Source organism: Theobroma cacao, chromosome 4, assembly GCF_053813885.1.
Source record: "Theobroma cacao isolate CCN51 chromosome 4, ASM5381388v1, whole genome shotgun sequence".
Classification (NCBI taxonomy): Eukaryota; Viridiplantae; Streptophyta; class Magnoliopsida; order Malvales; family Malvaceae; genus Theobroma; species Theobroma cacao.
Window position 1 is genome coordinate 26,997,860 of NC_142642.1, and position 19,938 is coordinate 27,017,797.

Here is a 19,938-nt window from a genome sequence, read left to right on the forward strand (position 1 = left end):
AATTAACAGGATTAAGTCAAATATTGTTATCACACCTTCCTTTCTCGTGATGTTTCATTCACGTAGTTGATTTTAACACCCTTCTAAAATGGTTAGTAACATTCCATCAAATATAACTAATTTTCATTTAAAATCTTAAAAACGCGAGGTTTAGTTAAAAATTAAAATATTTATATAACATATCATATGAATAATGATTTTGATTTAAATACCGAGAAAACATTTGATTTAGTTTAAGTTTAAATTTATTAGTATTTTGAGTTTTAGTGAAATGGTAAAGTAACACCTTAAAAGAATTTTGGTTTTGATAGGAATTTAGAGTTTTATGCGCGCATTCTAATAAGATTTAGAAAAAAAAACCTAATGCCTGTGGAAAACGAACAATTTTAGACTTAATTTGTTATTTATAAGAAAAAATTGTTGACTAAATAAAATTATACTAATAAGATTTATTTATTTGAATCTTGTTTTCTCAATTTCTACAAAATAAGAAAAGAATCTAAAAATTATTCTTGAAGTTACAAAATTTTGAAAAACCTAATTTTAATGGAAAAAGAAGATGATGGAATTAGAAAGAAATAGAAAAGAGGAAAAAAAGAAAAAGAATAGTTGAGAAAGATTGAAAAGTTAAATTATTTTATTTTTTAATTAATTATTATAAAATTCTAATATTTAATTTTAAGTCCTTAAAAGTTTTTTTATTTTACCTCATTAATGAGGTGGTACATTTTGGTAAGCTGACAATGTATAAAAATTATATACTGTCAGTGCATCAAATATAAATCTAAATAAGGAAATACAAAAAATTAATTGAATGTAATAAAAAAATACTTACTTAATTTTTTCTAAATAGTTCAGATTTTTTTAAATATTATGCTTTTGTAATTCCAATGTAGAAATTTAAATAACAATTAAATAATATATATATATCACAAATTATATTTATAGAAAAAATCAATAAACAAACAATATAAAAATAGATTAAATTCACACGCGCTAAAACTTAAATGTGAAATTTTAAAAAGTCAAGTTATCTTATAACTCTTAATGACATAAGTTTTAATTACAATTAATTTAAGTTATCCAAGCATTTAGTTTAATAGTTAAAGAGATGAATTTTTTTTTTTGAAAAACGATATTTTTTTTTGAAAAGGAGTTTTATTAAACACTAATTAAACGAGGAAAACTAATCCTCAACATATCTTTCATGAGAAAAGATCTAATGTCTATGGGTGGTACATCATAAAATTCGTAATCCTCTTCTATAGAAAAGCCTTTGTTTGCTAAGAAGTCAACGAGAGTATTTTCTTTTCTAAATATGTGTCGTGTTTTGACTTCCCATTGACACTGAAGTATATATCGGATAACTTCAATCAAATCTGAATTTGAGCACGGATGACCCTTGGGGGAGATTATGACTTGCACCACTAACTTGCTATCAACTTGGAGCTCTATTTTGCAATAACCCAATTCGAAAAACGGGTTTATTAACACAACATAACTGATATATCATAACAAGTCTTGAACCAATTAAAAAAATAAATTTAAATCCCTCATTCTAAAAAAAAAAATGGAAATTGAGAAAGGGAGACGTTGGACTTGTTAGAGGAATCTTGCAATGCAATAATGTATATGAGAATTTACAATGGAAAAGGTTGGACTTGTTATAAGAATCTAGCAAATGCAGTTTGGAAATTTTTGTTACAAAAATGAAATATATGGTTTTGATGAATTATAATAATGACTTGATGCCTTTTAATGATGAAAAAGAGAGAGGAGTGGTGGTGGGTGAGAGAATCTTGCAAGTTGGAACTTTTATTGCATATATATTTATGTAGAAACCATTAAAAGTATAGAAAATTCTAATTATATTTTTAATATCCATTAATTCGATTTGTCTTTATTGTGATAGAACAATAGATAAGACGTAGTCATCCTTAATTTTAAGAATTAAGGTCAAATTTATCATTATAATATGATTTAATATTGACTTTTGTTACTTTACTTAAAATTTATTAAATTTTGTTATTATACTTTTAATTTTGTTGATTTTTGAAAAAAAAAAAGGTAACCGAATTAAAATATTTCACAAAACATTTTTGTTAATATAAATGACAAATTGTGTCTCTGTATTTTTAATTTCATTATTTTTCAACAAGAAAATAATGAAATGAAATATTAAATGAAATATTTTATTTATATAAATGACAAATTTTCATCAACTTTGTTACTTTATACAAAAAAAAAAAATCAACAAAATTGACAAAGACAGTCATAAAATTTAATAACATTGAAGTAAAATAACAAAATTCAATATTAACTTATAGCATAATGATGAATTTCACTTTAATTTCTTAATTTTAAGCACGACTGTTTTCAAAAACATAATAAATTGGGAATATGCCTTGCGATGATGTGGTTGAACTTTTAATGTTCTTATATAAAGATATTTTTCTATTTATTCTTAATATTTTTCACTTTGTACTTGATTTACAAAAAAAAATCAATTAATTTAATATATTTTCATTATGTAAGTTTATGTGTCTTTTGTTGTTTTTTTCTTAACTATACGAGATCAATTGAGCTTTAGTCTAAATAATGAGAAATATTCCTCTCTTATCCATAATCTTACTCTTTGAGATCTTAAAATTTGAATTCAAAACCTCTAAGTTAAAATCTTAAGACCCAAAACATTGGGGATATTTTATTTGAAAATAATGAGATAAGTCCTCCTTTTTTTTAAACAAACTTTGTTAAAATCTAATTAAATGAGGAAAATTAATCTCTAACCTATGATTTATGAGAAGAGATTTGATCTCTACAATGGGACATCATAAAATCTATACTCTACATCTAAATCAAAACTTTTGTTTGTCAAATAGCCTTTACAGTGTTCCCTTTTTAATTTCTAATAATTAGGATAAACATTAATTTCTAATAATTTCAATAGTTAAAACTTAAGATTCCAATATAGAGGTTGAAATGAGTTCCCTTTTTCGTGTAGTTCAATATGCACCAAAAATAATTAATTTATCGTAAGGTCCAAATTAAATATAAAAATTGACTCTAATTAATAATACATATTGCATTTTTGTAACCTTTAAATTAAAAGATAGAACCAAAGCTGTGCTCAAAGTATGGGTCTTTTAGAATTCTTTTTAAAGTTAAATACGAAATGTAATTTCATATTAAATAATATTTTTATATATTTTTAATTCTTATTATGGGATTTTGCTCTATCTACTTGTATATAACATTCATTGGCCTAATAAATTTATAATTTTAAGAAGAATCTTACACGCATTTGATTAGACCATGATCATTAACGAAGATCAAACACGTGAATTAATTAACTTATTGTACAAAACCAGAAGTCGTAGGATACACGCTCTACCCCTCTCCTCCTTTTATTTTACATTTAGACCTTTATCAGGTCAGTTTTATACCTTATGGGGATCACCAATCTTACTCGCTATTTCACATATTTCTACGGATCCATCCTTTTCAACTACTTTTTCAAAGGTATAACACTTTTAAAAAAATCTTTAATTTTCTTTTAAAAATTTAAACAAAATTTTATTTTTTTTATTACATTAAATTCAGTCATTCTATTTTTATTTTGAATTAAATAGATTCTTATAACTAATAATTGATTAATTACTATCAGTAAAAATATTATTTGTCATTTTTTATATGACGTGATGCTAATGTGATATACTAATATGTTATCATGTGTGATAATGTGATATGATGATATGATCACATAACATTTTCACTTTTTATATCAATATCACATTAATACTACATGACATAGAAACTAATAAGTGACATATTCACTAATGACAATTAGTCAACTATTTGTCATAAGGACCTATCTGATCCAAAACAAAAATATAAAAATACCTATCTGATCCAAAATAAAAATATAAAAATTCAATCGAAAGTAATAATATATATATGGCTAGTCATGTTCTTGGTTCATAGTTTTTTCTTTATTTTTTTAAGATAAAATACACAAATCCTTTCAACTATTGACCATAATTCAATTTGAATTTATTAGTATTGAAAATAACAGTCCGTCTCAAAAGTTTATATATTGTTAGATACATAAGTCCAGTCGTTATCCTGCTGTTAGTGTTTTTGTTTATTTAATAACTTGGCAATAATTTCATACCTATTTTACCCTTTTATTTCTTGTTCATCTTCTTCAACAAACCATGAATGCTCTGCTCTTTCAAACTCGCAAACCCTCACTTCTCCAAACGCTAATCCCTTACCTCAAGACATTACATTGAACAATTTTCTTGGTAGATCTCACTGCACCATTTATTCTATTTAAATAACCCAATATATTATTACGATCTGTTGGGTGTTATATATGTTATGTTGTCTGTTGCTTTTTTAGTGTTGATCTTGTGTATTACAGGGAGGAAGCCTATTTTTCTGGTGTGGATTAAATCTGTTTTTGTATTCTGTTTGTGAGTGTGAGCTTGTAGATACTTGATTTTGGTTAATACTTATACTCTAAAGAATTATGTTACAACATAATATTTCACAGAGAACAAACTGAACAAGTGAAGTATTACTTCACGCAAAATAACTAGAACAAGTGAAGTGCTACTTCACGCAAAACAACTAGAATAAGTAAGTACTCCATATGGAACAACTAATACAAGTAGAACAGGTACTTCGAATAGAATAATTCACTTGGATGACAGTGAAAGCAACTCGAAATAAGTGGCAGGGTTCATGAGTTACTTTCATCTTGGGATGTTCCGGAGAGTTTGGCTTGGTGGCTCAAATATGGAGGTAGTTAAGAGGTTTCCTCTTAACCTTTTCTTGAAGTATAAGTGTTTAACCCTCCTACCTTATTCTCGTGTACTTATTCTTGTACTTCTTCTTCTCTTATACCTATTCTCATACAACTTCTTCTCTTGTACCTATTCTTGTACACCTCTTTTCTATTACCTTTTACTTGAGAATAAGTCTTATTACATTTAACTACAGTAACGGTTACTCACATTAATGTTTTTCATAATAATGTCATTCATTAGGCGCATTAAAGCCTATTCTTGAGTAAGCACTACTTTTAGCACTATATATAGAGCCTCACAATTCATTTAGAAGAGGCTCTTCCCCCCTAGAGCTAACACATTCTCAGCTTGAGAGCTTCTCTCTTTAAATTCTCTTTTTAATTATCTTCTACTTTTTAATTCTCTTTTTATTGCCTTCCACCTGCCACAACACCCAATACTTTAGGAACTGCTCCAATCTTCCTCTCTGTTGCCTCCGGCACATCTTTTTACTTGTTTGCAATGTTTCCTCTCCCTATCACAAGAACCCAATTTACATTTTGGCGACTCCACTGGGGAGGAGTGATTGCATTAAGTAAAAGCTTACTAGAAAAACTTTGCGTTACTGGAAGAAATAGACAGTTCTTTTAGTAACCAAGATGCATCTATTCTCACCTACATCCAAAAGCTAATGAAAAATGATTAAAGCTTCTTGAGAGAGAATGCAAATGTTGGAAGACAACAATAGGCGGATGTTGGAGACCATATCTCAACTTGCATCCTTCACTCCCACCATTTTTCAAGCCCAATCTGTACACCTTAATGAGAGTGCACCTGACGAAGTCACTCATCTAGTTATAAACACTAAAAGGAATTAAGGAAATGGAGAAACTGTAATTGATGTGGATGTTCAGGGAGGAGTTCTTCTTCTCTACTCAATAGAAGGTTAATCTCCTTGATTTGGGAAGAGAATATCAAAAGTCCAGAGAAAACCCTATGGAATACATCCAACACTTTAAAGAAAGGGTGTTGAATATACAAGAGTCTCATGATGAGAAGGAGTTGGTGATGATTTGCATTAAAAAAAATGTTTGACAAGTGTAGGCTACATTAACAAAATTTACCTTTTCCAACTTTTGCTACCTTGGTGGAAGCAGCATGAAAAACCAACAATACGGTTCTCAAACAAAAGGAAGTTACTAGCTTCGATAGAAGGAATATTTTAACAGTGAATGCAATTTAAGGAGGAGGTAGAGAAAGAAGAGATTCTTTTCAGAAAGGAATATTTCAAAAGAAAATGCAAGTAAGAGAGTTATTGATTAAGAACAACAAGGTCCAGAACAACCTTCTTCCTGCTCATGTATGATATTTCTATGACCTTGACTCTTCATTGCTTTATGAATTGCAATTTGACGTTTAAAAAAAAATCATATTCAGCCGCTAGCTTTATCGCTTATATTTTGGCTATAATTATATTATACTATTGGTCGCAAGCTTTATCACTCATTCTTTGACCATAGTTCATCATTCTTACTTCAGCTGCAAGCTTTTTCGCTCGTATTTTGGCCGCAATGATATTTTTCTATTGGTCGCAAGCTTTATCGCTTATTCTTTGACCATAATTGATTTTTCATATTTCATCCGCTAGCTTTATCGCTCATAATTTGGCTGTAATGATGTTATGCTATTGGTCGCAAGCTATTCTCACCTACATCCAAAAGCTAATGAAAAATGATTAAGGCTTCTTGAGAGAGAATGCAAATGTTGGAAGACAACAATAAGCGGATGTTGGAGACCATATCTCAACTTGCATCCTTCACTCCCACCATTTTTCAAGCCCAATCTGTACACCTTAATGAGAGTGCACCTGACGAAGTCACTCATCTAGTTATAAACACTAAGCGGAATTAAGGAAATGGAGAAACTGTAATTGATGTGGATGTTCAGGGAGGAGTTCTTCTTCTCTACTCAAGAGAAGGTTAATCTCCTTGATTTGGGAAGAGAATATCAAAAGTCCAGAGAAGACCCCATGGAATACATCCAACACTTTAAAGAAAGGGTGTTGAATAGACAAGAGTCTCATGATGAGAAGGAGTTGGTGATGATTTGCATTAAAAAAAATGTTTGACGAGTGTAGGCTACATTAGCAAAATTTACCTTTTCCAACTTTTGCTACCTTGGTGGAAGCAGCACGAAAAACCAACAATACGGTTCTCAGACAAAGGGAAGTTACTAGCTTCGATAGAAGGAATATTTTAACAGTGAATGCAATTTAAGGAGGAGGTAGAGAAAGAAGAGATTCTTTTCAGAAAGGAATATTTCAAAAGAAAATGCAAGTAAGAGAGTTATTGATTAAGAACAACAAGGTCTAGAACAACCTTCTTCCTGCTCATGTATGATATTTCTATGACCTTGACTCTTCATTGCTTTATGAATTGCAATTTGACGTTTAAAAAAAAATCATATTCAGCCGCTAGCTTTATCGCTTATATTTTGGCTGTAATTATATTATACTATTGGTCGCAAGCTTTATCACTCATTCTTTGACCATAGTTGATCATTCTCACTTTAGCTACAAGCTTTTTCGCTCATATTTTGGCTGCAATGATATTTTTCTATTGGTCGCAAGCTTTATCGCTTATTCTTTGACCATAATTGATTTTTCATATTTCAGCCGCTAGCTTTATCGCTCATAATTTGGATGTAATGATGTAATGTTATTGGTCGCAAGCTTTATCGTTAATTTCTTGACCCTAGCTTATTACTCACAAATTGGCCACAGCTCTTATGCTTACTTATTTTAAAGGTTGAATTAATCTCCTTCATATCAAGTTAGAGCTAATCTCTTTGATATAAAGTTGAGAGTTCCCTTTTGACCATATACAATAATATGAATTGTGAATAAATACGCAACAAGCGTATAGCATTATTATTATTGCAAAAGAAAAGAAATATGATATATCAATAGCAAAGTACTAGTTCAAATGAGCTTTCAAAAAGAGTAAAGGAAAAGCAAAAAACTAGTCAATTACATACTCCATAGAGAAGAGTTATTATTGGCAAATACATCTAATTGTTCTTGTACTTCAGCTTCACGTTTTTTCAGTAAAGCTATCTTCACTGCAATGTCTTCTAACTCATTCTCCAAGGAAGACTTGTTGAGAAAAATCTTGGCTTTAGATCTACAATCACTGAGGCACTCAAGCTTGAATCCAAAGTTACAAGCATCATCGAAATCCTGTAACATCTGTTGCAATTCCTCTAGTGATGAACTCATTTGTGGAGCATGGAAAATGGCTAAAGCTCTACCCAATACTTCTGTCAAACCCTGTTCTATAAAATAATTATGACGTCATTTACATGCTCAATCGAATGTTTGCATATTTAGGAAGTTCGAGAAATCGTTAAAAGACGATATTGCCCCTAATTGTACCATTGAGTCGATTAAGCCTCGAACTAGTTCAAATAGGAATTTTAAGGTGAAATTAAGAGTTTCACAGTTTAGGGATGACTCAAAATGGTAATTCGGAGTTCGAGGATCAATTCAGAGTCAAATCGGAATTTTCACTATCTAGGGGCAAAATGGTCATTTGCCACTTGGGGACAAAATAAAAATTTTTAAAAAAGATTTTTTTGGGCCCATTTAACTTATTGGAGTATGATTTGAGTATTGAAGTATAATTTGAGGGTTTTCCAGTGAAAAAATTTAATTTCGGTCATTTCTGGAGTGTAGTGGCAAAATCGTAATTTTTCCACTCATGGATAAAATTGGAGATTTTGAGAGAATTTAGATCACATTTGACAAATTGGAGAATGTTATGAGTATAAGGGATGAAAAATATGTCTATGGGCAATTTTTTAGTTTTTGGGGCAAAAATGTAATTTTTGATTTTTACGGGGGTAAAAGTGTAAATTTCAAAAATTACTCCACCAAGACTTTGGATAAGTCTGAGAATTTTATCTAAGCTATGGATATGTGGGACAAGTGTATGGTGAAAATTTGGAAACAAATGGATGGCTAGAATTTAAGAAATTAATAAAACAAAAAAAATGAATAAAATAATATTATATTATTTTAGCCTTTAAAAAGGTTAAAATTTCCAGAATTCTCATCTTCTTCAAGCTGTCCAAACCAGGAGAAAAAAAGGGAGAAAAGAAATAAGAACCCTAGCTGAAAAATTTAGGAAAAATCAAGAGAAATCAAGAAATCAAGCATTAAAAAGGTAAAGTTCATTGATTTTCCTTGTGATTTTCACTACCCATGCATTTTTTTCTCATTTCCATGCAAAATTAGAAAGTGGGTATGGACACCCATGCTAGCCAAACCTCCATGGATGAGTTTTGAGCTTGAGTTTTGGTTGATTTTAATTGAATTAAGTGATTTTAGTTAGGTTATATTGAAATATAGCAAAAATAAGCTAGAGAAATAATTTTCTCCCATGGAAACCCATTATGCCAAATTTTCTAGGGGAATATTGGCTGCTGCTCTTGATGTTTATTTGAGGAATTATGATGAATAATGATGAATTATGAGCCTAGAAAAATAATGAGAATTTTCGGAGTAAAAATATGAATTTTTACCCACTAGGGGTATTTTCGTAATTTGTTATCGAGACTGATAAATTGCACCACACTGAGGGACATTAAGTCAATTTGGGTGCAATTGAGGTATAGAAACTGAAAAAAAATTAATTTGGAGTTTAAACGGACGCGTATATCGATTTAATTGGGTAATAGGTCGAATTAGGTTAGCACCGCATTTAAGCAGTAGTCGGATAAGTTGCATATCATATCATGCATATACATCGAGCCTAAAATAGCTTATGACTGTTAGACACAATTTAATTGGAATATGTGTCATGGATTATGGCTAGGTGGTGAGCCATTGGATACGAGTAAAGGACTGTACCCGCAGACTGAAAATAGGAGTATTTCTACTCCTAATACTGTGAGTGAACTTATTATCGTCTTAATTATTTAGAGTATTTTTATACAATTGTGCGATTTTATGGAAAATGGGTTTAAATGGTAAATTACTATGTTTTAGGAGAAATTATAATTTTATAAAATGATTTTATAAATTTTCTAGAAAATCGAATACTGGTTTTGAAAATAGAGTAATTGGAGATTGCCTGCTTGTGTTGTAAATTTATGATTTTAAATTGAATGGCTTATGACAATAAATGAGCATGAATGGCTAAACTGATTTTGGTGTTAGAATTATTTGTACTGTGTATTCAGCCTTGAGAGGCTAGGTTGCGATAAATTGTCATGTCATGCAGAAAAAGATTTTATAAATCAAGTGGTAGATAAAAGATTAGCTACTGCAGTGGTGGGGGGTTCCATGGACCAACCTATTAGAGGGGCACGGTAAACTCCTTTATATTCTCACCTCGGTCGTAGAGGCGCGTAGGGTATCTCCTGAGGTGGGCTTTTTGAGTGCACTTCACGTTAACCACCACGTGAGAGTGAGACTCAGCCAACACCAAGGAACGGCTGTGATGTTCAATGAAAAATGTGTTTTATGTGAAATATGAATTTTAACAGCCTTGGCGGTCTTAGTGGGATATCTTGACGAAGGTACCCGCGAGAATGATTTTGGTAGGAGCCAAGTTTTATGAGATATATAAGCCATGTTGATTAATTGAGTAAACTGAATATTCATGTTATGAAACATATATTGGAAAAGAATATTTTAATTCGTCTCAATTTACTCGCCTTTAGATAGTTTAGATGGTGTCTGTCTATTCATTGGGATTTTATAATCTCACCACCCTCAATTCCCCACATTTCAGGCTTGGGATAGCCGATAGATAGCCGATAGATAGCCGATTACATCAAGGACTTCAGTTAGCCTTGCATCGACCAAATTGTAGGTTCACAAACTCACATCTTATTGGTTAGTTGGGGGCCCACGTGTCATTGTAAAACTAATTTTATACTTTAGTTATTTGATTTAAAGTATGTATGAACATATTTAGCTTTTACACCATGTTTTTGGCGGGTTTCGATATTTTCAAAGAAAAATGATGAAAATGCCCCTGTGAGCCAAAAAATAATATTATATTTGAAAACGACTTATGATTTTCTTGAAATGCGAGATTTAATAACTGTCGCTCACCAGGGAGATGCAGAAGTTGATACGAGAGTCTTGTGAGATTTCGATTGGCATTCAGAGTGAAGAATGTCTGTCGAGGCTTCGTGACAATTGTCACGGGCCTGATGGGGAGTTTCGGGTCGTGACAACTTCCATCATTAAGCAAATGACGTCTACGTTCTTTACAAAGGAGGTACTCCAAAACTCTCCCTCTATATTGAAAACATGCTCCAAGCATGCCACATATTCCAATGAAACTTGAAAGCCATGGAAGTCAACTTTCTTACCACTTTGTTCAGTATGTGCTACTTGAGTGCCAGAAGCACTACTTGCATCTCTGTGTTCTGGCACTGGGGAGGAAAAAGCATGAGGAGTCATTGGAATAGCTTTAACATCATCAGTATCAACTCCAACATCATGAATAACCTCAACATTTGGAGTAGCCTCAAGAACAACTTCAACAGTAGGAATAGTCTCAGTATCAAGAACAATCTCATCTCGAATACCCTGCGAAGTAAGAACAATCTTAATTTAACAAAAAAAAAAGGAACGGAACAACATCAATCGGAGTAACATAGTAATATGTTTATACCTGGTTCATGGTAGAGCTCTGAACATAATTTGGAAATAAAACATCCAAATCAATGAAATCATCAAAAGGGGTTAGCTCACCCTCAACTTCAACTTTATCAACATCAACTGATTCATCATCAGATTCATCACTACGTTCAAAATCACATTATTCTTCCTCAGTCTCAGCTTCAAAAGTCTCTTCCTCTTCAATTGAGTTAAGTTTTACTCTCACAGTTGTTTCTTTCTACAAAAAAAAAAAAAAACGTATGATGAGGAAATGAATTGAAAAAAAAAAAGAAGTAAAAGAAGAAGTAAAGGATGAACTTACTTTTCGATGCACATGTTTTGTTTGATGAGTAAGAGCGCAAGGAGCATCATTTTCTTCTTCATTTACATTTTTTTTTCTTTTTGAGAGAAATCAAGCGTAAGGATACATCAGAGTTACTTATAGGAGGAATGTAGAGACAAGCTCTGGAATTAGTCAAAGGCATAATAAAAGATCTCCATTCTTCAACACACTCCATCCAATAAGCAAACCATCCAGAAGTGTGGATACCAACTCTATCAAAAGCTGAGACAGTACAACTCTTAAGTTTATCTAAACGGAGTTGAAGTCTTGCCATGAGGAATGAAGAAATGCAAGAAGAAAAACTGATAGTTGAAGAAGAGTTAGGCGAAGCTGGTTGGTCAAACCCAAATTGGTGTGCCACTCTAGAAAGAGAATATACCTCAACAGAAAGAATATTTCTATCTCCACCTAAATTGGAACTCTCAATCATAGAAGGCAATTGGGAATTAAGAACCCATATACAAAAATTAATACCTCGTGAGCTCATTCTTCTAGACTATAGAGGATGAAGGTCATAATAAATTGCAGGATCACCAAATCCATTTATAGGTTGCACATAAGGTCTGGGATCGAAGTCTTTTGTAACATCCATAACTTCAAAAACATTACCTCTTGGGAGTCGATCATGCCATGCCCAAGCTATGTAGTTATTCCTGGATAAAGGGTTATTCACAGAAAAAGATGCAAAAGGGTATGCATTAGGCACGGGAGCACAAGTACCAAACCTTTCCCATAGGCACATCTGAATAAAAGAAGCATCCACATAAGTTAAAACTTTGTAACACCCAGCTGACTCAACAATTTTGAGTTGAAACAAGTCTAATCTCTTATATAGTGATCCTAAATATAGTGGAGCAAGAGGAAAACGTATTCCCTTAACAATTTTATTGCTAAAAGAACAACTGTTGAAGAGATACCATCATCTGGACACCTTGGGAGTACGTGTCGTGCCAACCAAAAAATTATTAAAGCTACTAGCTCATACTTATGGTCTGGGTACTTAGGAGAACCAATTTCAATTCCCTTAGCATTGAACTTTTTATAAAAAGCCCCTATCCAATTGGAGAATCGTGCAACCTTTGAAGTTTTACTCAAACTCTTAAGTAGATCGAAGAAAAAGTCTCGAGTACATACCTCTTCTTCAGAAAGCTTAATAAAGTGAAAATCATCCTTTCCTATACAAGGAAGTTCCAAGAGAACACATACATATTCTAGAGTGAAGGTAAATTCCCCCCATGCAGTAATCATAGAATGAGAAAACGTGCTCCACCTAGCAAGAATAGCACGCCACACATCCATCCTTTTTTCTCTACGAATATTGAGCTTGAAAGTGATACGTATAGCATTAAGTATCCCTGTAGAAGAGAGAAGTTTAACATAAGAAGGATTCTTCAACACCTTAGTTACCCATTTATCTCAACTATGAACAAATTGAGAATTGGAGCCTAACTTAGTAGCAGAAAGGGGAAACTCACCACGTTTAAACCTGAATTTCAAAATAGCTTATCTTGGAATACCACTTCTTCTATGAGGAGTTGCCTTTGAGCATAGACGATTCCAATCATATCTAACAGACTCAGAGGGATGTTCGTCAACCTGTCTGGCACAAACTTTTTCCCAAAAATGATCTTCTCCTCGTTCTCTAATAATTTCATCTTCCCAGTTTCAGGGACAAGAGAAACTTCACCACTCTTTCCTACTCTAATTTTTTTGGGAGCAATTAATTCAGAATCATTATTCTTCCTTTGTGTGCAGTGGTCTTTCTCCTTGTTGTAGCCCTCCCAAGCTCACCATAATGGATCATCAGGAGGGAGACGCGTCCTATGCATAAGGGAAGATGGAAAAGAAGCCTACAAACATGATCATGGAAAAAGAGATAAGTATACACGTAAAATAATTTTTTATTTTTTATGTATTTGTCAAAAATATATATATAAATAAATAATAAAATAATAAAATAAAAACCCCACAAAGTGTAATAATAAAATTTATCAAAATTGTAAATTTCATTATTAATATATATAATAAAAAATAATAAAAATGAATAAAAAATAAAAAAATAAAAAAATCAACTAAAAAAATAATTATCAATTAAAGTTAAAAAAAAATTTACTTAAAAGAACTCACTGCATGTACCGCAAGCTCTACTTAAAAAGGGGTCGCAGCACGTACCGCGAGCTCCAACTGAAAGAGCTCCCCAAAGTACAAGCTTCTTCCTTGTACATATAAAAAAAAATGCTGCAATTTGCAGCTTGTGTCGCCTCCAAAGTAAACACTCCCCCCTCTCTATATAAAAAAAAAAATGTTGTTGGCAGCTTTTACTGCCAATAAATCCAAGGAACCGTGTTCTTTATATAAAAAAAATTAAATTACAAATTGCAGCTTTTTGCTGCCAACAAATCAAAGAAAAAGAAAAATTTTGACAAGTTAGTCAGCCTTTGTTTGCTCCTTTTACTTCAGCATTTACTTACTTCTTTTATTCACTTTTCTAAGGCTACATTAGGCTACATCATGCTAGCTTTCAATTAAAAAAAAAAAACCTCAAGTAAAATAACACAAGCAAAAGAAAATAACACTTGCTGCGCCAAAAGAAAAGCCAATACTAAAAGTCAAAGTCAAGTTATACATATAAAATAAAATAAAAAAGTCTAAGATAATCTAATTTTATAGGAATCTTATTTATATCTAATAAGAAAATAATATTTCCAGTTTCATGTGTTTAATAATTATATCTTGAACATATATATATATATATATATATATATATATATATATATACATATAAAAAAAATCTCACTTTATGCATGAAAAATTTCCTTTTCTCATGTTCCAATTTTTAAAAAAAAAATTCATGCAGGGGGCAACGAATAAGAGAAATTAAAAAAAATAACAATAAAAAACAAAACAAGAAATTACAAAAGAAAGAAAAACTTACTTACTTGAAAAGATTTGCAAAAGAATTGACTTTGCTCTTAAATCTAAATATGAATGAAGAAAATTATTCATAGTAACTTGATATTTATAAGCCACATAGAATCAAGATTTTTATGAAAAAGATATTAAATATTATTGCATAATCAATAAAATATTACAAATAGAATCAAGGTTTTTTATGAAAAAGATATTAAATATTATTGCATAATCAATAAAATATTACAAAAGATATTGACATTAAAAGAAAAATGCAATCAAATATTATGAAAGATATTAAATATTATTGCATAATCAATCAAATATTACAAAAGATATTGACATTACAAAAAAAAAAATTGGTATTACACCTTACATAAGACAGTAACGTGTTACTACCTAAAGCATTACTGGCTAATGTGTTACTGTCTAAAGTAGTACTGCCCAAGGCATTACTGCTCAAAGTGATATAGTACAATACGTTATAGTACAAAAAAAAAGAATTTATACTTTAAATTAATACATAAGAATTATTTTTTAACAATGAATTCTTATGCAAGGGGCAAAATGTAGATACTTGATTTTGGTTAATACTTCTACTCTAAAGAATTATGTTATAATATAATATTGCACAGAGAACAACCTGAACAAGTGAAGTACTACTTCACGCAGAATAACTAGAACAAGTGAAGTGTTACTTCACGTAAAACAACTAGAACAAGTAAAGTATTACTTAAAGCAAAACAACTAGAATAATGAAAGCACTACTCCATATGGAGCAACTAATACAAGTAGAACAAGTACTTCGAATAGAATAACCACTTCACTTGGATGACAGTGAAAGTAACTTGAAATAAATGGTAGGGTTCATGAGTTACTTTCATCTTGAGATGCTCCGGAGAGTTTGGCTTGGTGGCTCAAATATGGAGGTAGTTAAGAGGTTTCCTCTTAACATTTTTTTTGAAGTATAAGTATTTCACCCTCCTACCTTATTCTTATGTACCTATTCTTGTACCTTTTCTTCTCTTGTACCTATTCTCATACAGCTTCTTCTCTTGTACTTATTCTTATACACCTCTTTTCTATTACCTTTTACTTGAAAACAAGTCTTATTACATTTAATTACAGTAACAGTTACTCACATTAATGTTCTTCATAATAAAGTCATTCATTAGGCGCATTAAAGCCTATTCTTGAGTAACCACCACTTTTAGCACTATATATAGAGCCTCACAATTCATTTAGAAGAGCCTCTTCCCCCTAGAGCTAACACATTCTCAACTTGAGAGCTTCTCTTTCTAAATTCTCTCTCAAATTATCTTCTACTCTTTAATTCTCTTCTTATTGTCTTTCACCTGCCACAACACCCAATACTTTAAGAACTACTCCAATCTTCCTCTCTACTGCCTCTGGCACATCCTTTTACTTGTTTGTAACGCTTCCTCTCCCTATCACAAGAACCCCTTTTACAGAGTCAAAGTTTGGTTATGTTGTTGATAAAATGACCAAATTTATCCAAGAAGTCTATTTTTCTGGTGTGGATTAAAGTCTTGGTTTTATCCAATAAGTTGTGTATCAATTTCTACTATTTAATAAAATGACCAAATTCAATTAAGAAAAAGGAACATTTGCTTGACACTTAAAAGCTATCAAAAAGGAAACATTTGTTTAGAATAAATTCATATTTTCTTTGTATTTTCAGATTCCATAAATTATTAGCCAAGTTGGTTTATGTTATAACCATCCAATTCATGCACTATTTTTCTTTTTGTTTGGAATGTTCCCTAGTTGCTTGTTTTACCACCATTCATGTATTTTATCTGGATTGGAAGTCACGCTCCTTTTTTTTTGGCAAACTTTGACTCTTTTTTTAAATGTAAAAGTTTGTGTATTTCATCAAATCGAGTTACAGAGTGCTGCCGTAGGCTTTGTTCCAATTGTATAATCAAAGCCATACTACAACAAACCATAACTCTTTTATATGGGTCTATAGCCAACAGAAACTAGCCTCAAATTGAACCAAAATTGGACAAGGCTTAACAAAACAAGACTGTCACAAATCAGCCACTAACATTACCGTACAAATTAAACCATCACTCAATAGCAAACATTTGGTTGATATCAACTTTGCAAAAAATCATTTCCAAGATATAACTTCAATCACACACTAGAAAGTTTTCGCATTGAAAAGGTGAATCTCGATCACATTTAACCAACTCTTAATTGAAAGCTATCCTTTGAGGGCAAATCATGCAAAACAGCCAGCTAAACTTAAACACACTAACTAGTCATCTTTCATGATTAATTCCCGAATTCAGCAACATTGACCTTGTTAGCTTTATTGGTTTTAAATTGATTATACTTTTGAAATCACAAAAATGATCAAAATTGCTTGAATGAGTTTTGCACTTAAATTATTCATGTTAAAACTGCCATGCATCTGCTTTTGAAATGTTTAAGTACTTAACATAGTTTTAAAGATATTACACTATTAAATTTAGGGGTGTTTTGTCATCATAAGAAAAAGGGGGATTGTTGACTCCATATGTTTTTTATGATAACAAAAAATTTTCCATTCTTTAAGTCTAATTATGGTACTTGAGTGCGTAGGGGTAAAATTGGTATATTATTGTTTATCTCACACCCTAAATGCCCTAAGATAAGTTTCAAATTCAAAAAAAGTGATTCAAGCAAGTTAAAAGACATTTTGTGAAGTTTAATTGGTTAACAGTTTAGTTTCATTGATCAATGAAGTATAAAAAAAGAACTCAAAACTTCAAAGAAGACTTTAATTGATTAAAACAATGTTTAATCGATTAAATTAACATTGGAAGGCGCATTGAGACAAACAAAGGTTTAATCGATGAAAATAATACTGGAAGGCACATTAAGATGAAGCAAAAAGATTTGAATCAATTAACAAGGATCTTTAATCAGTTAAGTTGTACTAGGTGTTACACTAAAATCAAGTAGAAAAGTCTTAATCAATTAACACAAGGCTTAATCAATTAAGAGGGTACTGGATGCAAAACAGAAACACGTTAATCAATTAGCCAAAGGGTTTAATCAATTCAAGTTCAAATTTAGAGTACCTAAAAGTGTCAAACAAATCCAAAATGATATTGATTGTTGAAAGGTGCCAAATAAAGGAAGTCAAGTTTGTAGATTTTTTTAATTGGTTAAAGTTTATTTTAATCGATTAAAGTTAAAGAAAGAGAAGCTTTAATCAATTAAAGGGAGGATTAATCAATTACAAGAAAGTTGTGAAAAACGTCACTTGAAAGAGTCTGAGGACAAAAAGGTCTTAATCGGTTAAAGTCCCCTTTAACCGGTTAACGTTATAAAGCAAATTGCCAAACAGAAAGGCTTTAATCAATTAAAGGTCATCTTAACGAATTAAAGAGCTATAACTAGCAATTTTGAAAAGAGTTGTTAGAAGACAAAATAACTATTATATTAGTTCAAAACTGTTACTAATGGCTAGAAACTGTCCTCCAAGTTTTTAAGGAGTTTCAAAAGGTCATAAATGTAAGAGAGAACCATCCAAGAGCAAGGATTGAGCTTAGAAGTGTCTTAGCTCACATTGTAAAAGTTTGGTAGAAGCTATCAATTCTACTGGTTTAGTGAAGCCAAGTTGAAAATCTTTGATTAGGAGATTAAGGTAGTGGATGTAGGTCAAGAAGACCGAACCACTATAAATACTTATGTTTTATACACTTCTCTTTACCATTTCTTTACTTGTTATCTTTTAGCCATAACAAGTTTTGGTAAAGGAATGAAACAAAAAACAAAGCAAAAAAAAAAAAAAGAAAAAGATAATACAAAAAAAAAAGAATGAAGCGAGAGCGAACAGTGCTCTAATAGGGGAAATTTTCTTGTTTTTGGGATCCATAGGGTTTAAAAAAAAGAGGTAGAAGTTTGAGAGAGAAATGAACGAGGACAAGGCGATGAGAGGCGAGGATATCTAGGTTTCGGGCTAGGGTTTGAGGAAGAAGAAGAGAAAGCCACATAAAGAGAAATGAGGAGAGAAAGAGAAAGTGAGGCTTAAATATTTAGAGTAAGGAAGGGCTTAGGTCACCAAATGGTGCCGTTTTGGGGAACTAAGGTGAGAGCTGTCGTTCATGTTTAAACCACGCCATTTCACGATGCTTTTTACACCTTTAAACGTTGAGCTTTGCCAGGCCAACAGCAAGGCTGAAGCAAACCTCTTCTAGCCCGCACGAAAGAGAAAAGAGGTTAGCCTAGAAAGCTTTAGCCCGCCAGCTCATCCAAGCCGAGTCTTCTTAGGTTAATCCTAGCTCAAGATAGGTATGGTTTTGGACTCCAAAATTAATGGGATTTGTGTTACTTGTTTGGTTTTTTTTTAATAATTTTATTTAATGTTTATTTGTATTGTGTGTTTGTTGTTAGTTTTAATCAATGTCTGGTGTAGTTAATTTTTTATAGATAGGAAATTTTTATAGATAGGAAAATTATTATTTGAATTAATGTTCGATGATGGAATTTCACTCAAGAAGTGCGAAAAATCACATTTTTGAGTTGACTTTCCTAGGTGCGAAATTTGATTAGGGTTTTCATCAAAGTGTAAGGATAAACCTTTGTTTTATATTCCAATTCTCCGTAAATTCAAATAATTATTCTAATGAGAATAATAATAATAAAATAAAATGAGATCATGTTAAGTTTTTATGAAATAGATAGTTATATAAATTATAGGTAGGTATACATAAAAAAGAGTGAAGGAAAATATGATAAAATAAAAAAATTATAAGCATAAAAATAGAAAGGTTATTTTGAATTAACCCAATAATGAAATTTCATTCGGGAAACGAATAATCGTGTTTTTTGGAACGATTTTCCTAAGTGCGGAATTTAATTAGGGTTTTCACCAAAACGTGGAGATAAACCCTAGTTTTATATTTCAATACTTCGTTAATTCAAATAATTATTCCAATGGGAATAATAATTTAAGGAAATTAATCCATTAAATATTTTATTAATATAGTTTTCAACAATTAACTCAATTAATTATTCTAAATAGGAGACCTTCTGAAATTAATTTGTTTACTAAGTAAAAAGTAATTCCATGATCGAAGTCAATTATTTATTCCAAAATTTCATTAGTTCAAATAAATGTTTTAAAATATAATAAAAATAAAAGAGATATTCAATTAAATAAAAAAACTAAGTATATTACCACAAAATTTAGAGTTAAA